At 45.5% G+C, this 24,221-nt stretch overlaps 2 long non-coding RNA genes across 4 annotated transcripts; one reads left to right on the top strand and one right to left on the bottom strand.

The window, feature by feature from the left end:
- Nucleotides 1–1,226: 1,226 nt before the first annotated feature.
- On the top strand, nt 1,227–23,131 carry LOC102157312. Of its 2 annotated transcripts, XR_005368472.1 has the most exons (5): nt 1,227–1,418; nt 1,526–1,712; nt 13,898–14,400; nt 20,561–20,807; nt 22,453–23,131. It is a non-coding gene; the product is annotated as an uncharacterized LOC102157312 (long non-coding RNA). The 2 variants fall into 2 exon arrangements; XR_005368471.1 differs by lacking the exons at nt 13,898–14,400; nt 20,561–20,807; nt 22,453–23,131 and adding an exon at nt 2,510–2,741 and having other exon boundaries at nt 1,260–1,418.
- LOC111098502 lies at nt 9,555–12,704 on the bottom strand. Of its 2 annotated transcripts, none has more exons than XR_005368473.1 (3): nt 12,333–12,704; nt 11,799–11,928; nt 9,555–10,703 (listed from the first exon to the last, which is right to left on the bottom strand). It is a non-coding gene; the product is annotated as an uncharacterized LOC111098502 (long non-coding RNA). The 2 variants fall into 2 exon arrangements; XR_005368474.1 differs by having other exon boundaries at nt 9,555–10,659.
- Nucleotides 23,132–24,221: the final 1,090 nt, after the last annotated feature.

The raw sequence follows: 24,221 nt of genomic DNA, 5'->3' as shown, positions 1-24,221 counted from the left end.
ACAGTCTGCACAGCTCTGGAAAGCAGACCACTGTGCTGGCAGGAGCTGGCAAGAGAGTGCCCAGCAGCTGATTCTTAGGTCACCCTGACAGGGCCAGGCGCCAGCACAGGGGTGGGGTGCAAGACCAGAGTCCTGAACCTCAGCAACGACTGCGCTCAGCTCGCTCCCCGGGCCCCTTTCCCCTCAGGAAGTTTTGCATTTTGGTAAGAAAGTTGTCATAGAGTTAGTCGGGCAGCAGGAGGAAGGCGCCAACACCACCCATCCTGCACGCAGGGTAGGGACAGGCCAAGGGACAAAGCTCAGGGCTGTCCCTCGAGGAGGAGTCATCTGGACACATCTAGGCCACCTGGGTCAAGGACCAAACAAGAGTTTAGAAGCAAAGGGCTACAAAAGCAGAGATGTGTGAGTGTCCGGGGTGGGGGCTGGGACTCGCAGGAGGAGGCGGCACCGCTGCTGGACCTTAGAGGATGGGTAGGATTGCCAGGCACGCGGGGAAGGGGGCGGCGGGGGGGGGTGGGGGGGGGGAGCCACGGAAGAAGCCACCTGACCCAGCAACAGGAGGGATCTGGGCCCACTGGGGAGACATACACTCCCCATAGCTTATACTCTGGGAGTCCAGGAGAAAATCCTGGAAGGGTCAATGTAACCACCTGTTAAGGAGTTCCAACTTTCAGCCATAGGCGGAAGAGTCCAGGAAGGCTTTGAACAGGGAGTGACCGGTCTGAGTTATACTATACAGATGCTTCTGGATGGCCCTGGGGAAGGCCGGCTAAGGGGAGAGCCCAGAGGAGGAGGGCGGCTGCCCAGCAGCTCAGGTGGCGGGAGGAAAGGAACAGGAGATGGGCAGGAGCCCTGTCCGTCCGGGGGCTCCGGGGCAGTGGGAGCCCAAGGCCCCGGGACACAGGGGTGGGAGTTGAAGGTCACACCAGATTTGGAGTGTGGGTGGCTCCTTCAGAGGATCAAGGAAGGCGGAGGGAAGTTGCAGGGAGAGCGTGTAGGTGGATCTGGGTGTGGGGCAGCCCCAGAGGCTCGGCGAGAGCCCGGGGTCGCTGTGTGCAGAACAGAGGCTGCAAGGAGATGGGGCGCGGGGCCCAGGGAGGAGGACAGAAGCAGGGGACAGGGAGGCTGCAGGGACTGCTCTTCGCTGCCGGGGGCCCCGTCCCCAGGTGGGGCTGCACGCGGCCGCGCGGCTGCAGATGCCGTGTCCCAGCTTCCCCACAGCCTGCTGTGGCCGCGGGACGTCCTGGCCAGCAGGATGCGCCCAAGTGTGACGTGCGCAGCTCCTGCCTTCTGAAAAGGGGCTGGTTTCCTTTCTGCCCTCGTCCTTCCCCCGCTCCACCCGGGGAGGCAACTCTGACGCGAGAACGGCCCCCCTCCGGGGACTGGCAGAGAAGAGCGCGGCGGAGGGAGGGGGCCAGGTGTGCGCCGGGGGGGCTGCTGTCGGGGCTTACTCTGGGGGAAGGGCCGAGAGGGCGGCTTTTTGTTACAGCCCCATCCTGCGCACCACTGAGTTTTTATTCCGTAGGGAATAAAACTGAGAGATGCCGACGCTTGTGAGACACAAGGGGGAAGTGACTACAAAACAGAGAAGTGTAAAACCAAAGAAGGAAACTTCTTAGAGAATCCAGAGGAAGGGAATAAAGAAGCAGAGAGCAAATAGGGTGAAATGCAGCAGGAAAGTCTACAAAAACAAGGACCAAGAGACAGATTTGGTGAGTAGTTCGGCAGATTGACAGGGGCTTCGGTTAGGCATAGGAGCTATGCCAGGAGGGAGGTACGAATAACATTTTGGCCATCTCCGGACAGACTTTTTGTAAATGTGTCACTTGTTTGGACACTTTTATTTTTATTTTTTTAAAGATTTTATTTATTTATTCATGAGAAACACAGACAGAGAGGCAGAGACATAGGCAGAGGGAGAAGCAGGCTCCCCACAGGAAGCCTGCTGTGGGACTCGATCCCAGGACCCCAGGACCCCAGGATGGTGACCTGAGCCAAAGGCAGATGCTCAACCACTGAGCCACCCAGGTGCCCCTCATTTGGACATTTTTAGTTCTGCATTGGCTTTTTGATTTAAAAAAAAAAAAAAATCAGGGCCATGCATGCTTGTGCTCATGAAATTATACAAGTGTGTATGCTGGTGCTGATCTGTATGAATCATGACTTCTGTGGTATAATATGCTGCCAAAACAAAACTTTATAATATTTAAGTGTTTATATTCACCAAAGAATGCTCATTTTTCTCATGAACTGACTTTATAATAGTAAAAAGCTAGGTAGGCTGAATTACAAAGTTGATGAACTGAGCAATACTTGCTAGGAATGTTTGTTTTTTGTTTTTTGGGTTTTTTTGCAAGTGAAAGGTAACTCAAACCAAACTTTTTTTAAACAGAAAAATAATTCCCTAGCTCACCAAACTGAAAAAGTCGTGAGTAGGGCTAGCTTCAGGCATGGTTTGATCAGGGGCTCCCATTTTGTTATTGAGATTCAGGTTCTCTCTTTCCCTTAGGCCTATAATGGCTTCATTCATAAAGACGCTTCCTCCCTGTGGTCACCAGATGGCTGTACCGCTCCTCACATCTACCCCACTTCAAGTTCAGGGAAGAACAAAAGTCTCTTCGGGAGAGGCCCCAGCAATTGCATCATATGGGCTCTTATTTGGTCATAATGCTGAACCAATCATACCAGTCAGAGGAAAATAAAACTTATTAGCTGTGCACCTTAGACAAGTAACTTCCCAATTTCTTAGTTTTCTCATTAATAGAATGGGAATAACAGTACTTATCTGATATGGTTGTTATGAGGCTTAAATAAGTTAACACTTAAAAAGTACTTAGAAGGGGCATCTTCATGGCTCAGTCAGTAAACAAGTGTCTGCCTTTAGCTCAGGTCATAGTCCTGGAGTCCTGGGATCGAGTCCTGCATCAGGCTTCCTGCTTAGCAGGGAGTATCCTTCTCCCTCTGCCTCTCAACCCACTATGCTGTCACTCACTTTCTCTTTCTCAAATAAATGGAGTCTTTTTTTAATTTTTTAAAAAAAATTTTAAAGATTATTTATTTATGATAGACATAGAGAGAGAGAGGCAGAGACACAGGAGGAGGGAGAAGCAGGCTCCATGCCAGGAGCCTGACGTGGGACTCGATCCCGGGACTCCAGGATTGTGCCCTGGGCCAAAGGCAGGCGCTAAACCGCTGAGTCACCCAGGGATCCCTAGAGTCTTTTTTGTAAAAAGTACTTAGAAGATGCCTACTCAGTGTAAGCACCATGTAAGTACTTGTTGAACAGATCTGTTGACCAGGCCTGAGTCACTAGTCCCCATCACTACTCCCTTACACCATAGTGATTGTGTGGGAGGAATGGCAGGGATGCGACAAAGGGGAAATGGATCCCAAGGACACAAGTGACTCACGTTCTCTAGCGGGCTGAAATGGGGCAGGAGTGGAAGAATTCATGGTTGGATGAGATGGCAGGATAGATTTGGGAGGGTAGGAGATTCTGATCGTGGAGGGGAATTTCAGGCTTTGGAGGCTTTACCAATGCTACCATTCTGTGATGAAGAGGATCCACGAGCGGTTCTGCTCTGCGTACTGAAGTAGAGGTGGGGGCAAAGACAACCATAAGGCCAAGTTATCTGAAGATTTATCTGTGACAGTCCTTGCAGAACTTTATCAACTCAACTGGGCTGAATTTTGTTCTATAAATAATTTTTTTAAAAGAATGTTGGTTTTTAAAACTCTAGGTACTATACCTCAATATTTCAGGCTAGGTTTTAAATAGCCCAAGGCCAAAAGTATCTGTTTTTTGAGGGGGGAGTAGGAGACATGCCTTTTTTCTAGTCTATCTTTTCTTCTTCAAATCAATTTCATAGGATTTTAGGCCCAAAGAGATCTATGAGGTTACCACTAGGCCCCCTCCTTCAGTCCTTGAGGGCAAAGGATTTAACTTGAAATCAAAGGGTGACAGGAGGGGGTGCCTGGGAGGCTCAGTGGTTGAGCATCTGCCTTCGGCTCAGGTTATGATCCTGGGGTCCTGGGATCGAATCCTGCATCGGGTTCCTTGAAGGGAGCCTGCTTCTCCCTCTGCCTGTGTCTCTGCCTCTCTCTGTGTCTCTCATGAATAAATAAATAAAATCTTTTTTCTAAAAAAAAAAAAAAGAAAGAAAGAAATCCAATTTGGGGGGACTCCACCCTCTTTCCTACATTGATTTCTACTGTTTTTTTCTTTCTTCATGTTAAAACGTGCCTAGTGGGGCAGCGTGAGGGATGAGAAGTTAAAAGGACATCACAACAGACCCTGGACTGAGTCCCAGCCACCCCCTACCCATTTGACTCATGGGAGAGACAGTAGACCTCTCTTGGACATGAGCTTTCCTTTCTGTAAAATGGGGATCATAATGGCATTTTCTTTGTGGAGCTGCACGGGGTGGGGGGGCGTTAGATGGAATGATGTGTGCAGAGTGCCCTGGGACATTGTAATACATCAGTAAATGTGGGTCTTATGTCTTCCTTCCTCGAAATCTGTGAGAGATTTGTATGGAAGGCTCAACCGGGTTATGGCCTCATACCCCATCTTCACTGGCAGGCTCTCCCCTGAAACACGAGTCTGTTTTTTTGTTTGTTTTTGAAGATTTTATTTGTTTCTTTGACAGAGAGAGAGAGAGAGAGAGAGCACAAGCAGGAGGCAGAGGGAGAGGGAGAATCAGGGTCCCCGAGCAGCAGAGAGCCCCATGTGGGCCTCAATCCCAGGACCCTGAGATCATGACCTGAGCAGAAGGCAGATGCTTAACGTCTGAGCCACCCAGGAGTCCCCATGAGTCTTTGTTTTGAAGAGTCTCAGCGGTGGCAGTGGCGTGGTCTCCTGCGGGCTCAAAATTGCTTTGTAAAAAAAAAAAAAAAAAAAAAAACCTGTTTTTCAGCAGTTTCTTCTAGTGATTAAAAAAGAAAAAATGATGCAAGGCAAGTTGGAAAATGTGCACCACGCTGAAAACTGTTGTGAGACGTAGTGTTGCCTTTTTATAATTATTTTTATTGTTTATTTCATAATAAGCAAGGATTTGATAGTTGGACCATATTAATATAATAAAATACATTTATAGGTTTGTGAAATGCAAGTATAATCCCCATTAGCTAGTATCTATGTAATTTCCACAACACAAATGCACTTAGAACATAAAACAGAAACATTTAGAGATCTTTTTTTTTTTTTAAGATTTTATTTATTTATTCATGAGAGACACAGCGAGAGGCAGAGACAGGTAGAGGGAGAAGCAGGCTCCCCACGGGGAACCCGATGCAGGACCTGATCCCAGGACCTGGGATCATGCCCTGAGCGGAAGGCAGACACTCAACTGCTGAGCCATCCAGGCGTCCCTAGAGGTCTATTTTTATAGACCTTTCATTCTTAGCCTGTCAAACTTGAATTTTATTTTAGCTTTTACCTGGTTCAAAATATATTTTTTAAAGATTTTATGTAGTTATTTATTTGACAGAGAGAGAACATAAGCAGAGGGAGCAACAGAGGGAGAGGGAGAAGCAGAACACACCCCGCCCCCCCCCCCCCCCCCCCCCCCCCCCCCCCGCCCCGCCACTGAGCATGGAGCCAGACTCAGGGCTTGATCCCAGGCCCCCAGGATCATGACCTGAGCTAAAGGCAGACTCTTAACTGCTCAACTGACTGAGCCACCCAGGTGCCCCTAAAATACATATTTTTTACGATGCTGTAGATATTTAAAATTTATATTGTGAGGCTTAAGATGGAAGTCTCTTCTGTGAGCAGATTAGGGAGATAGCTTTATGTTATTACTTGGGTATTTTTTTTTTTTTTTTTTACTTGGGTATTTTCTATGGCCACAAACTTAAATCCTATAGCTGGTCTCCATATTCTAAGAACCAGGTAGTCTTTCTAGTTACTGTATCTTTGAACTCAAATAATTTAACTTTTATACCAATTGGAAAATATAGTTCAAAAAGCAGCTCCTCTCCCTTACACTGGGTAATGGCAATTAACATGCAATTTACACCTGTAGGTAAAAAGAGACATCAATCCTCCCCTCAAATATGAAGAGCCAGGTCTCTTATGTTACAGGCAAAACTTAACACCACTTCACTCTGTTAAATTTTTTCACTGTGTATTAAATTATCTTACATTTTTCTGATTGAAACAGAATCAGTCCTCTTCAGGCAACTTGAAAAACAGCATTATCTTTGGAGCTGATCCTAAATTTTGAAATAATTCACCTTTTAAAAATCTTTCCTTCAAAGTCAAGGACATAACATGTGATTCAGAAAGCAATAATGAAAAATGCAGGTAGAGATTTCATAAAGAGATGTTGTTTCATCACAGTGAGATGATGTAATAAACATAGTTTTCATTTATTACAAGGAAAAATTGCAAGCCACCTGGATATTAGGAAAAGATAATCTATTCCTACAGATTAAAGTAGAGCTACTACAAATAACAGATTCTGTAGCATTTTTCCTTTTTATTTTCATTATTGGCTCCTTGCCAATATTGGCAAGGATTTATTTATAAATTAACTCAGTACAAAGTGTGCTGACTAAAAAGTTTCAGGGCACAAATACTACAAAGGAAGGCCTGATTTTTAAGGACTTTACTCATAATCGAACAATAATCGAAAAAAGGAAAAATATAAAATTCAAACTACAAATTGATCTGTGGCAATATACCATAATAATGCAGGCTGCCTCTGGCTGGTGGAATTCAGATCATTTTTCATTTTCTCTCTCTTACTTTTTGGCATATTCCAGAATCTCTATAATAACCATGTAAACTTTTATAATCAGGATTAATAAAAGGTAAAAAAATTTTTTTAAAGATTTTATTTCTTTGTTAATGAGAGACCCAGGGAGAGACAGAGACATCAGCAGAGGGAGAAGCAGGCTCCCTGCAGGAAGCCCAATGTGGGACTCAACCCCAGGACTCTGGGATCACACCCTGAGCCAAAGGCACCTTAACCACTGAGCCACCCAGGTGCCCAACGTAAAAAAAAATCTAGTAGAAACGAAAAAGAAAATACAAAGGCCAAAGCATTTTGTAGACTTTGGGGTGAAAGACCATACCAGCTAACAAGTGTGTTTCAGGTTGTCTTATCCGAACAAACCTCAGCCCAGGGATGGTTTCTGATGTCACTAACAAGCTTTGTCCTACCAGTAAAGGTGCTCATGTGGCAGCCTGGCTGCTGACATGTGGCTCTGCTCTGGGCAAGCCATTTCATCTTAAGGCCCCTACTTCACCCTTCTGAAGGTTGAGGTCCATCCAGTGTCAAAGTCCTAAGATTCAATTTCATATAATCTAATGTGTGTTTTTCTAAAACCATCTGCTGGAAAAATATTCTGCTTTGGCTAAGAAGGTTGAATTCTTTCGGACACACTTGCTTCCTGCCAGGCACTGTGATGAATTGGACATAGTCAGGCAAGGAGCAATCCCAGCTTTAAAGGCATTACCAACTGATGAGAGGGCCAGATAGGAACAGTTGATGGGGATATGTTAAAAGTAGGTACGGAGAGCTGAGAGCACAGAGATGGGCATTTAGACCAGTCCTGGGCTTGGAGATGTTCTCCAGGAAGAGATAGTATTAAAGCTGAGTTGTAGTGGAAAAAACAAGGTAGCCTGAAGGAGGAGGAGGCCTTCCATCCTTGCAGTGCACTGGACAGTGCTTAGGGCATGAGCATGATCAGTTTTAAAATCCAAGGAATTTGGGCAGCCCGAGTGTTTCAGTGGTTTAGCGCCTACTTCAGCCTGGGGTGTGATCCTGGAGCCCCGGGATCCAGTCCCATGCCAGGCTCCCTGCAGGGACCCCGCTTCTCCCTCTGCCTGTGTCTCTGCCTCTCTCTCTGTCTCTCATGAATAAATAAATAAAATTTTTTTAAAAATCCAAGGAATTCAAGGCCTAAAGACTTTCTAGTAGTTATTCAACAAGGCCAGTGAGTGGTTAGCACCAAGTAGATCGTGTCATCCATTGTGATGCTCTTCAACATCTGGGAGGACAAGAGAGACACTATTTTTTTCCTTTAATTAACATATAGCTATATTAGCTTCAGGTATACAGTATAATAATTCAACAGTTCTATACATTACTCAGTGCTCACCATGATAAGTGTACTCTTAATCCCCTTATCTATTTCACCCACCCCCACCCACCTTTCTTCTGGCAACTACCGGTTTGTTCTCTGCATTTAAGAGCCTAGTTTTGGGGGGGGGGGGGCGCCTGGGTGGCTCAGTCGGTTAAGCATCTGCCTTCAACTCAGGTCATGATCCCAGCATTCTGGAACTGAGCCCAGAATCAGGCTCGATGCTCAGTGGGGAATCTGCTTCTCCTTTCCCCTCTGCCAGCCCCCAGCTCATGCTCTCTTTCTCTCTCTCTCCCAAATAAATAAAAACCTTTAAAAAACAAAAGTCTGGGGTTTTTTTGCTTCTTTTTTCTTTTTCATTTGCTTTGCTTCTTAAATTCCATATATAAGTGAAATCATATGGTATTTGTCTTAGTCTTATTTCATTTAGCATAATGCCCTCTAGCTATCCATGTTGTCGCAAATGGCAAGATCTCGTTTTATTTATGGTTGAGAAATATTCCAGTGTATATGTATATCACTTTTTCTTTACCCATTCACCTATCAGTGGACTCTTGGGCTGCTTCCATATCTTGGCTATTATAAATAATGCTGCATTAAACATAGGGGTGCATGTGCACTTTCAAATTAGTGTTTTTATTTTCTTGTGGAGATACCTGGTAGTAGAATTGCTGGATCATATGATAACTCTATTTTTAACTTTTTGAGGAAACTCCATACAGTTTTCCACAGTGGCTACACCAATTTGTGTTCGCACCAACAGTGCACGAGGGTTGCTCTTTCTCCACATCCTTGCCAGTACTTGTTGCATCTTATCTTTTTGATTCTAGCCATCCTAACAGGTGTGAGGTAATATCTCATTGTGGTTTTGATTTGCATTTCCCTAATGGTTAGTGATGTTGAGCATCTTTTCGTGTGTCTGTTGGCCATCTGGGTGTCTTTGGAGAAATGTCTACTCAGCTCCTTGCCCATTTTTTAAATTGGATTATTTATTTTTTTAGTGTTGAGTTGTATGGGTTCTTTATATATTTTGGATACTAACCCCTTATTGGATATGCCATTCACAAATATCTTCTCCCATTCAGTAGGTGGCCTTGTTGTTTTGTTGATGATTTCTTTTGCTGTGCAAAAGCTTTCTATTTTAATGCAGTCCCAATAATTTATTTTTGCTTTGGTTTCCCTTGCCTGAGGAGACATACCTAGAAAAATGTTTCTATGGCTGATGTCAAAGAAATTATTGCAGGAGACACTATTATTAACAGACAAAAAAATCTGATTTCTAGGGTAGTCAGTCCTTAACTTTTCCCATGAAGCATTTTAAAATTCCTACTGAGAAACCACCTCCACTTGGAATCTCTGCCTCTCTGATACCCTCCCTATTATTACCTTTCTCACTGCCCTTGCTACCACCACCACCACCATCTGTAAGACAGTCAAAGCTCCCTTTTGCTAAATTAGACCTCTCAGAGCACAACTCACATGAACTGGGCCACAGAGAGCTGCTGTGAGCCTGGCGTGTATCTTTGGACACATGCCTAAGGCCCTTGCCCTTTTCCCCATTGATAAGATAGAGAAAGAATGGTAATAAAAGCTGGATATTATAACTAGGCCAAGACACTCCCCACTGAGCCTGTGTCCTGCTTGGAGAGACTGGTGGCCGATTAGTTATGTAGAACCCGTGGCAGGCCCTGGCTGTGTGGCAAGGTTTGCCTTGGGATGAGTTTTTTTGCCGTGAGTTTCCCTCCGGCTCTCTGCTCTAGCCCACTCCGAAATAGAAACAAGGATTGTGCACAGCCTTTGCCCCGAGTGTGAGTCCTGCAATCTTGCAAGAGAGCTGCTCAGCATTCAGAACGGTTTAGACGGTCGTGGGAAAGGAGAGGGAAACGGAGGCAGAGGAAGTGATGGGTTGGCTGATGCTTTTGAAATCAGGGCAAGTGAGAAGGACCCCCACTGCCTCCAAGCAGAAAGAAGGGAATAGCTTCAGAAATGAACTGCCCTAATTGGGGTTCCCTTCGAGGATCCACGGTGAGAGAGCAGCTGTAATACTCAGGTTCATGCTAGGTGCTGCTACACATCAACTGCAACATTTTCGGTGAACATGACAAAGGTTTATTTCTTGCTCCTGTGACAATTCCTGGTCTGTATTCCTGAATGGGGGCAGCTTTTCCGGGATAGACACCGTGTCTGCGGGCTGCAGGGAACTCTGGCTGCAACGTTGAGGAGGCCCTCATGGGGAAGAAATGAACAGGATGAGACTGAGAAGCCATCTTCCGATCCCTCCACAAAGCCCTGTGTATCCACTGTGCCTCCCCTTCTGGATCATAGTTCTCACGGGGGAATGAGCACAGACATTGTAATCAGATCTGTGTTTGAATCCTAGCTCTGTCACTTCCTGGCTGTGCCATTGTGGATGATTTACTCTCTGAACCTTGGTCCCCTCATTTGACAAACAAGGATGCTCACACCTCACGTGGTTGTTGGGAAGCTGAACCGACATTTAGAACATTTACATCAATGCATGTTCTTCTTCTAAGCAGGGCCCCTTGACTAGTTCTTGAATGGCTCTTGCTGCTTAAAGGAATCCAGAGAAATGGTGTTAGGGTGACTGCCGTCTGGAAAAAAGGAAAGCAGAATTACCTGCCTCTATCCTCACCCCTAAATAAATCCAAGATTCCTCTTACTATCTTGGAGTGGATGCCTTTCTGAGCATGATTCAAACCCCAGAAAAATGAAGGAAAGCAATGGTCAATCTGACTATAGAAAGATAAAATATATATCTGCCAGGGGGAAAAAATAGATGTAGTGAAAGAGAGATGGCAAACTCTCTTTTTGCCATTTGTGACCATATCCAGAAGACCTAATTTCCTTAATAGAAATGGACAAAGGCTATAAACATTTCCCAGAGAAGAAATACAAATGTCTTTTAAAAAGTCGAAAAGATGCCCAACTTCCCTCATAATAATATAAATGTAAATTAAAACTACAATTAGATACCAACTTAAACCTTTCAGATTGGCAAAGATCAAAAAAATTGGTAACGCTGTTAGTGAAGGTGTAAGGAAACAGACCTTTATATATATTGCCGATTGAAGTGGAAACCGATTTGCTTTCATGGAGACTAATTTGGTAATTCTGTCGACATTTAAATTTCATATACACTTTGATTTAGCAATGCTACTTTATAAATTTATCTTGTAGATACTTGGATATAAATTACTTAAAGATTGGCAGCAACCTAACTATCCATAAATAGAAAAGTTGTTAATTAGAATATGATAATGGCATATAAGTGAGTGCAGGGTTAACCCTATATGTGATAAGATGCAGACTTTTCCAAAGTGGAAAAAGATTAGAACAGGGTAGTGTGCATTTGCAGTGCACTCTCATTCATGTTTTGAAAGAGTAAGTAGTATCACCCTCATTTTGCAGTGAAGAAAGTAAGGCTCAGAGGAAGTTAGACAGCTAGCCCAGAGCTATCACATAGGCTGTGGTTAGACAGAAGCGGGCCAGGTGCAGGGCTATCTGGTCTCTCTGGTAATGAAATCCAGGTTCTTCCAGTCCTAACCTGGTAACCGAGGGACTCTCCTACCCTGTTTTCTACGTCTTCGCTTCATATACTTCCACTAACAAGACTGACCTTTCCTGCATTTCCCCACACGCGTCTTTACTCTCCCAAACATCTCTGTGTCTTTGTTCATGCTGCTTACAGTTCTGGATCAGCCAGATCAAATGCCTCCTCCTCCAGGAAGCCTTCATTGAGTGTCCCAGACAAAATTAATCTTCGCCTCTTCTAAAACCTTGACTTTACCCCATTTAGAAATCTTTGGAGGATGGGCTCTGGAGGGAACACAAGACAGGAGAGGAAACAAACAGTTAATTGTGAGCCTACTTTGTGCCAGGCTCAATGCCAGTGCTTTTCCATGAGTCTTCTCATCTAGTGTGTTAAGTATGTATGATTGGGCCATAAAATCACTGAGGGGAGGCTCCATGTCTGATTGATCTGGGCATCTCTCCAAGGGCCTAGCACGCAAACAATTTTTGAGATTCTACTACATGTCAGGCACTGTGTTGGGTGTGGGAGACTAAAATGAATAGGATGAGCAGGGCAGAGTGTCAGCCCTCCCGCTGTCTGACTACAGTGAGGGAGGCACTAACTCATATTTGGACGCTGTTCATAAGGTGGGGTGGAAGATGTTTGGTGGATGGATGCGTGCATCTGATTGCATCTGTCTGTTGCCTACCTTCACCTCAAAACTTGCTCAGCTCATCATGAATCCAATCCTGTGACTCCTCAGTGCTGGGGTTGTACGGGTCTCCCTCTCACATTGCCTAGAACTGCACTGTCTGATGCTGTAGACAACAGCCGCAGGTGGGCATTTACATTTAGAACCTCAAAGAGGCGGGAAAGCCTGAGACTTGGAGGTGGCGTCCAACGCACCACAGAGTCGCAGAGAACTGGCTGTTTCCCTGAGAAAGCAAGCACCCCCCCAGCCCCTCCACCTGGAATCTCTCTAAGCCTCCCTTCCTCCACCAGGACGGGCGGCAGCTGCAGCCTCATAGCTGCCGCCTCATAACCGGAGGGCCCGCCGGCAACCCCGCTGGGCCACCCGTGCCTGAGGGACGCGGCACCACAGAGGACTCTCGGCTCTCCTGGCATGCCCACCGGGGGTGCAGCCGGGCGCCCTGAGGCCCCAGTGGCCTCGCAGTACAGACCCACAAGGCGGCAGTGGCCTCTCCACGGGCTCCCCTTGCCCGCGTGGGCCTCGCCGCCATCCCCGGGGCAGGGCCTGCCGGGCGCGGCCCGAGTGCGGCGCTCCTGCTCCTGCTCCTGCTCCTGCTCCTGCTCCTGCAGCTGCCGGCAAGCGGGCCTGTCTTCCTGCCGGGGCGTGGGGATGGGGCAGGGGGCCTGGCACCCTGTGGGGAGGACGGTCCGGTCCCCTGTCCGGGACAGCCTGCGACCTCCTCAGGCTCCCTGGCGGGCGGGCGGCCGGGGCTCCTCAGTCGGCTCAGCCTGGCGGGGAGTCCGGAGCCGGCGGCTAGCGGGAGGGGAAACCCTCTCACCCTGAGGAAGGTGGCGGAGGGCAGCTCCCAGGGTGCTCGGGGCTCCCAGCGCCGCCCAAGCGACCGTGCGACAGAGAACATTCAAGAGAGGCATGAAGGCAGGATACATTTTCATGTAGTACGTGAACCTGCAGGTCGATGTGACTCTGAAGGACTCCCTCAGGGAGTCAAATAAGAAGCCTCCCGAAGCAAGGTGCTTCGCGTCCACGCTTCCCGTGCCACGTGTCGGTGGATTCCTCGCCGCGGAAGGCCACGTGTGCCCGGACAGCTGTTCCCTCAGGCCGAGACCCAGCCGAGGCCTCTCTCCCTCCCTTGGCCTTCCGCAGTCGCTCTTATTATGCTTGTCACATGGCTTCAGAGCTAAGTTTAGAAACGAGATGAAAATTCACTACCTGCCTCAGCTGAGCTCTCGGCCCTTCGCCGCGTTCTGTCTCCGCCTTCCGCGGGGAGAACAGTCACTTTGCCGTCAGGGTCAGGCCCGGGTCCAGCTTCCACACACACTGACGCCGCGTCCCCCGCGAGGGCACCGCCGCCTGGCGGCCGGCACGGTCTTCCCTCGGCCCGCGAGCCGGGTGTCATTGCTGAGGGAACTGAGAAACTTCCCAAACTGCCTTTCTGCCTTTTGGATGATCCTCTGTTTTGCCTGTACTATGTTTTTTGATCTGAGAGCGTGTTTGCGTATCTTTAGAGACCAAGAAGTTACACTCCTTATGAAGCTGTTCCTTTTTTTCTCTCTCTCCCACAGGCAAAACAGCACAGAAAATTTCTTTCCAGGTGATGCCTCAGACCTAGACGGCACCAGGTCATTTTCAAAACAGCCCTGAAAGGCACGTATTACTCTCCCTATTTTGCCGATGAAGAAATGGGAAGGGTCCCTGGGAGTGTCTCAGCCAAGGCTGCACAGCAGTTCCCCCATGAAGTCCAGATTTGAAACCGGATTGCTTTGTTCTCTCCTCTGATGAACTTCTGGAGGACAAGAAACCTGTTAGGTCAGAGTCTCTGAAGCCATCTGGCACCTGGGCCCGCAGCTGGCACGTCCTAGGCCCTCAGTGCACATGAAGAAGGAAGAAGATATGGAATACACAGAATAAGGAGGTGGTAAAAAGAACCCGCAGGACCAAAATGGAGTCCCTTGTGCTAGACCCGCATCCCCAAACTGGGACTTAATACCTAACCTGATTGCAATTTTCAACCCTTCCCAGGAGTGTAATCTTAACTGATCAGTCTGGAATTTCCTGGTCAGCACAGGTAAGAGAATTCACCTCATAAGGAAACCCTTCTTGTCCCCTAAAGAGAGGTGATTTTGCCCAAAATAATCCTTTTCTTTTTTTTTTTTTTTAAATCATGTCCTTGTCTTGCCTTTAAAAACCTTTCCCTATATGTAGCCCTTTGGAGCCTTCTTTCGATTTGCTATATGGGATGCTGCCCGATTCATGAATCATTCAGTAAAGCCAATTATTATCTTTAAAATTTACTCAGTTGAATTTTTATTATTTAGCATGAGGCAAAGCAAGAAATTACCAGACCCCTGGGAGCCGAGGGATAGACTGTGCTTTATTGAGCTTGCTGGGGGCCGCTGGGTGGAATACATGGTCTGCTGGCCTCTCTTTCCTACCCTTTCCGTGCTGATTCCATTTTGCAGTCCTCAGCTCCAGCTCAGTCCACGGAGAATGGAGGCCATGACATGAGAGTGGGTGGGGGCAGGGAGGCAGGGAGAAATCCAGCGACATGCCTGCACTTGCCTGGGCACATTTCAGCCAATGCCAGCCCTGCTCTACCTGGAGCCGTGCAGGCTTCCTACCTTCAGCCACCTTCAGGACTAAGGTGGTTTATTGAGGACCTACTTTGTGCCTCTGATACTTGGCAGAGTTATTTTATTTAGTGCTCTCAAAACACAGCAAGGCTGTCTCTTTGCTATAGTATGAAAAAGAAGCCTCAGAGAAACTAGTTACTGATCCAAGGAACAAAAACCTTTTTTTTTCTTTACCTTCCTTTGTATACATAGTTCCCAATTTAAATGTGTTTTTTTCTTTTAAGCAAATGTATGCCAAGAAAATGGAGAAAATGTGGATGTTCTGAGGAGAAATTTTACTAGGATCTGTGGATGAAGGGGTTTAGGGTAGAGAAAGGGTTTGGTTTGGTTTGCTTTGTTACAGAAGAGCCGTGTGTTGGTGTATGCCTGGAGAGGCTCTAACAGGGATAGAGGAACAGACATTACCTGAGAAGGAGGGCAGGTTTGGGGTGGCAGCCTTGGGAGTCAGAGAGAGTGGTCAGAACTGAGGTGCCTGGGAAGGTCTCACAGTGGCAGGGGCCACTTCATCCGGCCTGCTCCCAGCTTATGGCACCAGCTAGACTCAGGAGGGTGCAGACCACTTATTCTTTCTCTGTCCCTACAGGTTTCTTACCCACTGAGAGGTGCCTCCTCCCGTTTTCTTTTTTCTTTTTTAAAAAATTTATTCATGAGAGACACACACAGAGAGGCAGAGACATAGGCAGAGGGAGAAGCAGGCTCCCTGTGAGGAGCCTGATAGGGACTTGATTCCAAGACCTGGGGATCACAACCTGAGCCAAAGGAAGACACTCAACCACTGAGCCACTCAGGTGCCCCAGGTGCCCCCTCCTTCTGTTTTCTGCTTATCACCTTCCAAGTCAGTGTGGGCCGTGGGCGAGCAGCACAGGTGTCACCTGTTCAGAAATGAAGAACTTAGGCTCACCTCACCTGTTGAATAAGAATCTACATGTTAACAAGAGGCCCAGGTGACATGGTAAGCAGTCGAGTTTAAGGGGCTCTGGCTTACAACTCCCCACAGCCCTCCCCAACTTCCAGCAGCATCCCTCTTTGCTGGGTCACCTTGCACCTGCAGAAAGATCCTTCACCAGTGTTCGTTTTTAGGCTCCCCCTAAGTCCAACCCCCCTCTGCCCACCTTCACCTGGCCCCTGGGAAACATGTGTGGGAGAGGGGGAAAAATCTTTCCTCTGCCCATCTTAGGTGCTTTGCCTAGGGCCCTATAAATTAGACTGAAAAAACCCAGAATAGTAAGAGAAAACAAATAGAAGTAACATGTACATTTGCATGAGGAGCATTCAGCCATGAGTAACTCAAAGGAGTGGTTAGAGCTTGGGCTTATATAGCATGACAAAAGAACAAGAAAGTCTTAGAGAAGTGACAAGACAAAGGAAAAGAACTTTGAGCTCCCAGGGATGGCAAATTGTGGGAAAGCAAATATATGGGGAAATGAGTGCCACCTTTTGCAAGGTTTGTTAGGTAGACCCCATTGGTGCTTATAAGAGTCTAGAGTTATCTCCGGTGATTAACTTCTGTCCTTCCTGGTAGAGAGGGCAGGGGTAACAGCTTTACAGATGTCCTGCTCTTAGGCAAATAGCTGGAGGTCAGGGAGCTATTCTTGTATCTGCTTCTTCTCAAGTCCCTTTAGCTCAAAATAATCCTTATACCAAAGTGGCATATTGGGGGTGGCATAGTCTGCTACTCTTCACATGCTCGCCTCTTACTCTCTCAGATCTGCCACCTGGTAGAGTGATCCTTAAAGCAGAATGGCTTTCTTTTAGAATTCCTCAAGTGGGGTCAGATACTAACCACTCTTCCTCCCAAATCCAGGGGACACATTTTAGATTCTCCAAGTGTTCTCTCAAAGCTTTTGTACGGAAGGAAAAAGTTTTCCTTGACCCTCTTAGGGTACCAGCGAGGTCTAAAAATTAAACTGACAAAGACATGAACAGCAGGAAAACACAGGTTTACTTGCTGTGAGTTTTATGTGACATGGGAGCCTTCATAGGAAATGAAGACCTGGGTATTTTTATGCCATAGCTGAAGAGTGGTATAGATGAAGCTGTGTAGAAATACGATAGATTGAGGAGTATGAAGTAAGCATAGTGAACTGAGGGGAGGCCTGTTTATTAGGGTTCTTGTTGGCGTTGAAGGGGAGCAGATTTTGCCACCCCAAGATATGCTTCTTTGGCATATTGATTATTTTAAGCTGTTATTTTTAAGAAACTGCAGACACAGAAGAAGCTTTGAAAACTGAGATGTTTCCTTTTCATAAGAGACATTTAGATTTATAAGAGGAATCTCCATTAAGTAAGGATGCCTCCCTGTCTGTAAGATGAAGAGAAGGATGACTAAATGTTTAGAAACTCTTATGGAATGAAGGAGGTGATAGCTTAAATCTGCACAGCAACCTTACCTTGTTTATTGTGCTTTTCCTGGGCATCTCCCAGAACTGATTCCCGGCCCTGACATCTTTGTCTTTAGCTTGAGATGGTACTTAAAGCAATGGCTCCCATCATGTCAGAGACTTCCTTCATTTTCCTGGATCTCTCCCATGGATACAGAAGGTATACATGTTATTAAGCTTTTGTTAGTTCTCCTCCTGTTAACCTGATTATGACAATTTAATTATTAGGCCAGCCAAAGAATGGAGTAGGGAAGAAGGGAAAACTTTGCAGCCACTACAGTGTCCCATTGTCTTCAGATACTAGGATGCTCCTTTCCTCCAGGTGAAGGGAGGGCACCTCTCGCAGGAGGACTTTCAGACCTATTCAGAGAAGGGTAGGGGAAGGTTACAGTGAACTTTCTGCTTCTGCTGTTTTCTCACACACCTCCCACTTAAAGTAGCCAATATGCTATTTTTAAAAGTTAACCTTAAGAATAAACATGCCTGTTATTTTACCAGCAAAAAATGAGTTTAGTTGGAACTCGCAGAGGTCTGCAATCCAGGACAAGCTAAGGCAAAACCATTGGCAAGTGCAGAAAACAAAGGTGAGGAAAGCTCTTTTTTGGAAGAAAGGAGAAACTGGACAGGCTGCTAGGAACCAAAAGTCCATTGACTAGTACCATTATTTATTAAGTAAACTGGGAGTTTGATATACAGTGGCTTTTTGATGGGACAATGTCTCATTGGCTGGGCTGTTGCTGAGGAGGAGAAAAGCCTTTCTTCCTTTTGCTCGAAGAGTAAAGGAGTATCCAGGTGCATGGACTCGGCTTTCTGTTGGGTCTGTGATGGACAGTGAGCAGTGTTTAGGGTGTGAGGGCTCCCCCTGCTGGCCTCCTGGCTTCATTCTAAATGAGATTTCCTTTTATTAATTTTCACCAAAAGAGCCATCCAAAACAAAAAAAAAATTCAACTGAGTAAATCTGAAGATCTAATTGGCTTTATTCTATGATTTATGAATTGGGCAACATCCCACCTAGCAAATAGAAAAGCACTGCAAGGAGCTGTACTAGATGGGAGGTTTTTTTTAAGGCAGAGGGGAAGTGGGACAAAGAAGCCATAAACAACAACAAAAAAGATTATTTGGGGCAAGGGCATCTCCCTTTAGCAGAGTGGTACTAGATGATGGGAGGCGGGTTTCTTATCAGGTGGATCACCTCACTGGTACTGCCAGGAAATTCCAGACTGACTGGTTAAGATTACATTCCTGGGAAAGGTTGAGACTGCAATTAGGTTAATCATTAAGCTGTGGTTTGGTGATGTGGCCCTAGCACAAGTGACTCCATTTTGGACCTGTGGTTTTCTTCTTAACAATGGCAAGGTGCCATATTTTGGGGTAGCATTTCTGAACCCCATCACTTCCCACACTAGTTGAGGTGGAGTAGATGTATTCCTTCCTTTCCGTGATGGGGACTAAGGAGGTGCACAGCTCAGCACGCTGACATATCTCTCTTTATGGAAACCCTCACTACCATCTGCTTCCATGCCCAGTGAGCCCCCAACCTTCTTGTAGGGGGGCTTGGAGGGGGGTCATAAGCAGAGACAGTTCCCCAGTCTCTTAGAATGTCTCACCTAGGTGTTTGTATTTGTTATCCATTGCTGTGTACCAAATTATCCCAAATTTTAGCACTTAAATCAATAAACATTTATTATCTCACAGTTTCTGTGTAAAGATTGAGCTGGGTCCCTCCAAAATATATATGTTGAAACCCTAACCCTTCCAGTACTTTAGAATGTGACTGGATTTGAAGATAGTGCCTTTAAAGAGGTAGTTAAGACTAAATGAGGTCATGAGATAGGCCATGATCCAATATGACTGGAATCCTTATAAGAAGTGGGATAGGGGGGATCCCTGGGTGGCTCAGTGGTTTAGCGCCTGCCTTTGGCCTAGGGCGTGATCCTGGAGTCCCAGGATCGAGTCCCATATTGGGCTCCCTGCATGGAGCCTGCTTCTCCCTCTGCCTGTGTCTCTGCTTCTCTCTCTCTCTATGTCTCTCAGGAATAAATAAAATCTTTAAAAAATAAATAAATAATGTTTAAAAAAAAAGAAGTGGGATAGGTACCAGGGGTTGTTGCATACAGAGAAAAGGCCATGTGAGGACACAAAGGGAAGGTGCTGTCTCCAGCCCAGGACAGAAGAAATTAAACCTGCCAACACTTTGGTCTTAGACTTCCAGCATCTAGACTATGAGAAAATAAATGCCTGTTGTTTAAGCCACCCAGTCTGTAGGACTTTGTTATGGTGGCCTGGCAAACTGATACACTATGAGTCAGCAAAGCACAGCTTAGCTGGGTACCTTAGGCTTAGGCTCTCCCAAGGCTGCAATCAAGATGTCGTTTCAGGCTGCAGTCATTTCAAGGCTTGACTGGGGAGGATCCACTTCTAAGCTCACTTTCATGGCTGTTGGCAGGCCCCTGGTCCTCACTGACTGTTGGCCAGAGATGTCAGTTCTTTGCCAGGTAGGCCCCTTCATAGGGCAGTTCACAACACGGCAGCTGGATTAACTCAGAAGAATAAGGGAGCTCAACAGAAGCTAGTCTTTCAATAACCTAACCTCATAGTGACATCTGTCACTTGTACAATATTCTGTTTATTAGGAGTGAATCACTAGGCCTAGCCTACACTTAAGAGGAGGCAACTACACAAATGCAGGAGTACCAGGAGATGAGGATCGTGAGGAGCTATGTTAGGGGTTGCCTTGCACTGTAGACTAGTACTCCACTTTAGGATTGAGGAGTACTTAGCACCTATGACATTGCTTTTTGTCTTTGTCTTCGAATTGTAGACAGCAAGGAAAGGGCCGTGTAACATCCTGTTACTCCAGTGACAAGAGAGAAGTCAGAGAGTGTAGATACATATCCCAGTGGATTTGGTGGTAGGAAGATAAGGAAACATCTGAAGGGTTCTATTTTCCAGAGAAGTAGGAGGTGTGGTCATCAGCTAGAAGTGGGACTATGGAAGATGTGACAATCTTGGCTACTCATACAGCAAAGACTCATGCTCCCTCACATTCCCCTTCCATTATTCTAGTGTTAGCCAGCCAGGAACTACATATCCCAGACTCCCCTACAGCTAGATGGGGGCACATGACTAGTTGCCAATTGACTATAAGTAGAAGCAGTTTGTGGCATTTCCCGGCTAAGGAAGTTACACATTTCTCCATTTTCTCTCTCGTAGATTTGCATAAGCTGTTGGGTGGGTATGGAGAACTACATGTAAGGCTAGGAGAGAGGAGCCACAAGATGAAAGGCACCTGGTTCCTGAAAGCCATCTGCCAACCAGAGAACACCTGTCCTGGATTTTTATGTGACTAAGAAATAAACTCATTTTACAAGTTACTGAAAATTTGGAATTTGATTGTCACATTACTCTAACTGATCCTGGCATGATAGTTTTGAGAACTGAGAAGCAGCATGGAATACCGGTGAGTAGACATAGAGGGAACAGATGCTCTCAGTGGGATAGCCCACCACATGGCAGGACACTGGACAAAGGTGACCCACTCAGATGTCTCCATAGCCAGATGTGGGCTGGGGAAGAGCAGAGTTGTGCAACAGGCTGCAGGCCAAAAAACTTTTCAACCCTCTACGCCTGTAACCCTATTACAACCCTAAGAGGAGGGTGCCCTCAAAATGACTGGAAATGGACTTTCTACCACCCATATGGAAAAAGAGTATGAAAGTGCAGTGACTCATACTCCATAAATATGGGTGTGCCAGAAACATTGCACATTTTTACTTTGTTTAAATCAAATTTAGTTTCCAAGCCTCTACCCTGCCAAATTGGTGGAAGGTCAATTCCAGACATTACTGGTACTCTAACCCTCCCCCTAACATTGCATAGGCCAACATGGTGTTCCAACAAGGCAACACCTATCATCTGTGATTCAGGATGATCAGTGCTGACATTCTTAAAAGGAGCACGCAAGGTCCTCTGCAGCCCTGCTATATTCTCTGGACAGTTGGAAGAATAGGACCAGGTCCATTAACTACTTAGAAAGCTACCAACCTCAGGAATCTCACCTCATATCTTTCTACTGCCCAGGACCCAGTCTTTTCCTCCTGCCATCTTTCCCCTGGAGCAACTCTACTTCTGAGACACAATAGCCAGAAAGGCCAGTTAGATACAGGTGGCTCCTGCTTTCTGATCCAACAACATAGATGTCCGAGGAGTCTGAAATTCAGGAAGAAACACATATGAATATTTCAGTACATCAATCTCCTGGGGCAACCATGAGGACAAGAAGCAAGTACATATCAAGCAGCCAGTCCAGGGCCTGGCATCGAGCAAGTTTCTTGGCATTATTATATGTCTTTGTCCTCTGCCTCCCACAGTCCTTGATCTTGTCATGGCAAAAAAAAAAAAAAAAAAAAAAAAAAAAAAAAAAAGTGAAAGTTTCAGGCAAGTCCTAGGAAAATTTTAAATTCCTCCTGTTACTCTCCTTGCTAAATAAGAGGTGCCACAACTCCATGAATGACGTCATTAGCATAGTCCAAACATAAACATTAGGCTTAGTTCACAGACATTTGTGGACAAAACTGAGAATGCCAGTGGTGGCCATGAGAGTGCATCACTCAAATTCACCTGCAGGGAGTGCAACTGACTGACAGCCTCAGATGCCCAGCTCTGCAATGGTTCCTGTGTTCACGTTGCTCTCTATAGTTTATGCTAATTTGTTGTGTGAAAAAAAAAAGTATGCCATTGTTGTTTTGATCCACATTACCATGAAGACCACAGAGGTCGGGGTGTTTTTTCCACGTTTATTGACTACTTGCAATTTCTCTTCTACAAATTGCCTGTTTGTATTCTTGCCTATCATTTAAATTTTTTTATTTTATCGTATTATTTTATAAAGCAGTTTAAGAACAGTTTTAGATTTACAGGAAAATTGTGAAATTGATACAGAGAATTTCCAGATAGCCCAAACCCAGTTTCCCCTATTAATAACATCTTACATTACTATGGTACATTTGTTACAAAGAATGAACTAATACTGATACATTTTTATTAAAGTTTACACTTTATCCAGATTTCCTTGGTTTTTACCTAATGTCCTTTCTCTGTTTCAGGATATCATCCAGGACATCACTTCACAGTTAGTTGTTTCATCTTCTTAGGTTCCCGTTGGCTTTGACAGCTTCTCAGATTTTCCTTGTTTTTGATGACTTTCACAAGTCATCATGGTGACCTCACAGTACCTTGAGGAGTACTAGTCAGGCATTTTTTTAGAATGTCCCTGTCCTGAGATTTTTCTCATGACCAGATGGGCGTTAGAACACATTATCATCAACATGATTTATCACTTTTGTTATTGACCTTGATCATCTGGCTAAGGTTGTATTTGTTAGATTTCTCCACTACAAAGTTACTCTCCATCTCCTCTTCTCCATACTGTACTCTTTGGAAGGAAGTCACTAAGAATAGCCCACATGTAAGGGGCTGGGAGTTATGTTCCACCTCCTTGAGGGTGGAGTCTTTGTAAATTATTTGTAATTCTTCTGCATGAGAGATTTATCTCCTCTCCCTCATTTAATTATTTAATCATTCATTTATATCCATATAGATGTGTGGATATTTACCTTATACTTTGGGTTTAATCCAATACTACTTTATTTATTTTTGGTTTTCATATTGCTTCAGCTTTGACCATTGGGATCTCTTTCAATTGGCTTCCATGTCCCTTTGACATACTTCATCAATATGATATTTTTGGTTTTTTGTTTTTATGTGTACTTGCTTTCTTTTCTTTAAGATTTTATTTTTATAAATATTTTATTTATTTATTTGAGAGAGAGAGAGAGAGAGCAAAAGCAGGGGAAGAAGGAGAAGCAGACTCCCCACTGAGCAGAGAACCTGATGTGGGGCTTGATCCCAGGACCCCAGGACCATGACTTAAGCCAAAAGCAGACATTTAGCAGACTGAGCCACCCAGGTGCCCCAAGATTTTATTTATTTATTTGAGAGAGGGAGAGAGCGTGTGTACATGTGCACATGCAGGAGCACGAGGGGTGTGGGGCAGAGGAGAAGCAGACTCCCTGCTGAATGTGGAGCTAGTGTGGGCCTCCATCCCAGGACCCTGAGATCATGACCTGAGCCAAAGTCAGATGCCCGACTGATTGAGCTACTCAGGTGCCCTGAGTACTGCCTTACTTTCTAGCACCACAAGATCCTCCAGGTCCTCTTATATGTTCCTTACCCTTGTCTGAAAAGCAGCTACTTCTCCAATGTCTTGGTTTCTTTATTAGAGAATGGTATTGGAAACCAAGGTCAGAGCATAAGATATGCTCATTGCTAGTTGGGTGTTGCTGCTTCTAAGTCCTCTCAGCTGACAAAGCAAGGAAATATATGTGTGCCATACAAACCAGGGTATGTATACATATCTATAAATCGTCCTATATGAACAGGAGTTCATTTCCATGCCTGCAACTCTAGTCCACAACCACCGGATCATTCTAGTCTCCTCCCCCTTGCTTGTTTATAAATGGCCACTCCAACAGTGAGAAGAACTAGCTCCCACCATCCACCAATATTTATTTAACTGTTCATTTCCAGCATACAAGTATAACAGTATGTTAACCCTGTGCCCTGATGGGAAACAACTTCATCAACAAGAGTACAGTTTTCTGTGCAATTCTTTTGCCTTTAGTTTTACAATTCCACTCATTTTCTTTTCTTTTCTTTTTTTTTTAATTCCACTCATTTTCAAAGCTACTTAGGTCACCACCTCTTCCCCCATCCTACTTCAGTAAGACATTTTAATGCATTTGTAATACAGATTATTTTGTGACAGTCTATATTCTATCCTGGTATCCCTTGACTGCCTAATTGATTTTTTAAA

The sequence above is a fragment of the Canis lupus genome, chromosome 13 (assembly GCF_011100685.1).
Source record: "Canis lupus familiaris isolate Mischka breed German Shepherd chromosome 13, alternate assembly UU_Cfam_GSD_1.0, whole genome shotgun sequence".
Taxonomy (NCBI): domain Eukaryota; kingdom Metazoa; phylum Chordata; class Mammalia; order Carnivora; family Canidae; genus Canis; species Canis lupus.
This window is presented reverse-complemented; position numbering and strand designations above follow the sequence as displayed.